General features: G+C 41.4%; 1 non-coding gene across 1 annotated transcript; it reads left to right on the top strand.

The window, feature by feature from the left end:
- The first annotated feature begins 235 nt into the window (after nucleotides 1–235).
- Nucleotides 236–308, top strand: TRNAG-UCC (transfer RNA glycine (anticodon UCC)). The gene has a single exon. It is a non-coding gene; the product is annotated as a tRNA-Gly (tRNA).
- The last annotated feature ends 3,004 nt before the right edge of the window (nucleotides 309–3,312 follow it).

Below are 3,312 nucleotides of genomic sequence, written 5' to 3'. Positions count from 1 at the left end.
CTGTGTTCTAGAGCCTGGGAGCCACAACTACTGATCCAACATGCCTAGAGGCAGTGCTCCACAACAAGAGAAAACACCACCATGAAAAGTCCTTGCACCACAACAAAGAGTAGCTCCCACTCACCACAACTAAAGAAAAGCCCTCATAGCAATGAAGACTCAGAACAGACAAAATAAATAAATAACATTTTGAAAAGCTTTTAAAAAAAATAAAAATTAAAATCCTCTCCAGACTTCCCTGATGGTCTAATGGATAAGACTCTGTGCTTCCAATGCAGGGTGCCCAGGTTCAATCCCTGGTCAGGGAACCAATCCTACATGCTACAACTAAAGATCCTGCATGCGGCAACAAAGAACTCATGTGGGCAAATAAATAAATAAAATTTTTAAATAATTAAAATCCTCTCAAGCTTACATTAATGTGGTTACTTATAAACAAAATGGGATATATGACAGCTATGTGTTAGGATTTGGAGGAGAGTTAAATTTATAAATAGCTGCATCCATACTAGTTTTGTGATTTGATAATAATAGATAATAAATATAATTAGAAACACTACAATAGCAGAATCAAAGCTTATGTGCATCTCTGAACTGAAAGCAAATGCTATCTTGGGAAAATCCTCCCATTTGGTTACTGGAAATGTTCACTGCTGATCATGTTTCCCCTTTAACTGAAAGAAAAGGCTCTTTGCATCATTTCCCCACTCAGCGTTCAGTTGAGTCAAATGGAGACTACCACTAATGCTCAATCAGCTCATCAGGAAGACTTTACTTTCCATTGATCTCTGTGATCTGTGTGGTTTGGATCTGCTGGAAGGATAGGCTCCCCAAACCCCCATTCATACATCTGAGCCCGCCCCACGAAGTCTTGGGAAGGCCAAACTCAATCTGAGAGATGCCCTTGGTCTCTGTCTTTGGACCTCCTCTCCAGCTGGAGACAGAAGGATCGTCAGCTGCCAAGGAGAGCTCCATCCTGACCACACATGTGAGACATCAAGGAGCCGAAGCAGCTCCAGAAGGAATCTGCAATTAATTATGTTTCACAAATTGCCTTCAGTGGGGGACCAGCTCTTTTCAGGCACTGGATGAGGCACAGTGTATGGCTTTGGTGGGCTTACCTAAGTTACAGATCCATGGGGGGAGTGGAGCACACTAGAGTTGTTTGGAAGCACCCTACTCTTTGTAGGAGAGGAGGTCATAACCAGCCAGGACATTTAGCATGGGAGTCCCACCCTCCTGGGCACATCGGCTGTCTTTGAGTCATCAGCATGCAGTGTGGAGAGTTTGGCTGCTTACTGAAAGGGATGGAATTAATGATTTTCTTGTGCTCTGTTGGGCTGGGATTTTCTTACGTTTCTGTTACAACACAGAGTAGCATCTCCCTTTAATAAATCACTGGCCCTATTCTGTAAGCTGGGAGTTAAGTGGGAATTGCTACAGGGAAGAGTTGGCCTTACAGGTAATAAGTAGCCACCTTCAAGTATGGTAGAGGGGCTAAAAGCCTAGGCTCTGGATTCAGGCTGCCTGGGTTCAACTAGCTTCATTGGTTACTTGCTGTGTAACTTCAGGCAAGTAGTCATTAACCCCTCAAAGCTTCAGTTTCTCTATTTGTAAAATAGGAATGATTTTACCTAAATCATACAGCTGTTGTGAGGACAAAATGAGATAGTCATTATCACACGCTTACTAGCATAGCATCCATTTTAATACATGTTTCTTAATGTATTGGAATGACTCTCAGCTCAAAAAATTTAAATATAAAAGAATCATTTTACTATTTGCTTAAATTCAATTTTACATACCCATGGTGGAGGAAAACTTGATCTCAGTTACTGAGTCTTCTCTAGGCCACCGCTGTGCAATTGCTTCATGGTCATCAACCATTCTCCTGTACTGGACATGGTACAAGCTCCCTTTCAAGTTCAGCAGTTCTGGTCCTGACAAGACACAACTGGATCATGGGACTCTGGCAAAGCTGGGGCCCCTGTTCCTGGGCCTCAGGGGCTCTGAGCTTACCAAGGTCTTACTATTTTCCTGAGGCATCCACAAAGGCAGCAAGGATAGCAAGACAGCAGACTCTTTCCCTCCCTCAGGGATTTAAAATAGAATGTTCTAAGGTATTTTATGAAAACTATGTCTCTTCCAAGAAAAGCAAGTCCTTCTATTAAGTTCACTAGACTATGCTAACTTAGTAAGAGAGACTGTTTTGCTTGTGTGGTGATGAAATGAAGCAATGAATAAATCTGTTAGGGATGCAATTTAGTCATTTTCTGTTACACTGCCCAAGATGACTGTGGTTTAATGGGGTGTGCACAACAGAAGGCACAACTTGATTTTACCTAAGATACCTATTTTTTTCTTGAATTTTTAAATATCTTTTTAATTTAGAAAAATATTTAATTAACTTTTCTGGAGAAAAGTTATAAGAACAGTACAACAGATATTTATTCACTTACATTAACGTTTTGTTAACATTCTGCCACATTTGTACTCTCTCTAGATACAAATACAGTTAAGTCCCCTTATATGAATGAGTTCCATTCTGAGAGCATGTTCCTAGGTCCAGTTTGTTCATAAGTCCAACAAAGTTAGCCTAGGTACCCAACTAACACAATCAGCTATATAGTACTGTACTGTAGTAGGTTTATAATACTTTTAACAGAAATAATACATAAACAAACAAATAAATCAAACACTTTAAATCTTACAGTACAGCATCTTGAAAAGTACAATAGTACAGTACAACAGCTGGCATATAGGGGCTGGAATCAAGTGAACAGGCAACAGGAGGAGGGAAAGGAGGTAGGAGATGGTAGAGGTGAAGGATAGGAGATGGAGGGCAAGCTGCAATTTCACTCACGCCTGACATGGATAGCACAGGTTCTGGTTCCTGGCTCAATTCAATTCTATCTATCCTCTTGAAAAAAACAATCCGGTAATGTGTGGCTGCCTGCCTTCCTGCTCAGTCATAACCAATTCTTTGCAACCCCATGGACTGTAGCCCACCAGACTCCTCTGTCCATGGGATTTCCAGGCAAGAATACTGGAGTGGGCTGCCATTTCTCTTTTTTTTCTCATCATAGGTGACTCAGTAGCACTGGGCTACATTCTGAATGGCTGCTACAACCTTCGTGGACTGTTCTACACAGGTCCTATGCCTCAAAAACCAACAGTGCCTCCTCAGATAAAGAAAATCCCCTGGCCATCTCCTGCATCATGAATCTCTCCCATTCTTCAGTTACTTCTTCCTCTTGTCTCTCTTTATCCTTTCTCTGGGTCTCTAATTCCATCAGGTCTTCATTAATAAGC

Source organism: Bos mutus, unplaced genomic scaffold (assembly GCF_027580195.1).
Source record: "Bos mutus isolate GX-2022 unplaced genomic scaffold, NWIPB_WYAK_1.1 CTG332, whole genome shotgun sequence".
Lineage (NCBI taxonomy): Eukaryota > Metazoa > Chordata > Mammalia > Artiodactyla > Bovidae > Bos > Bos mutus.
This window is presented reverse-complemented; position numbering and strand designations above follow the sequence as displayed.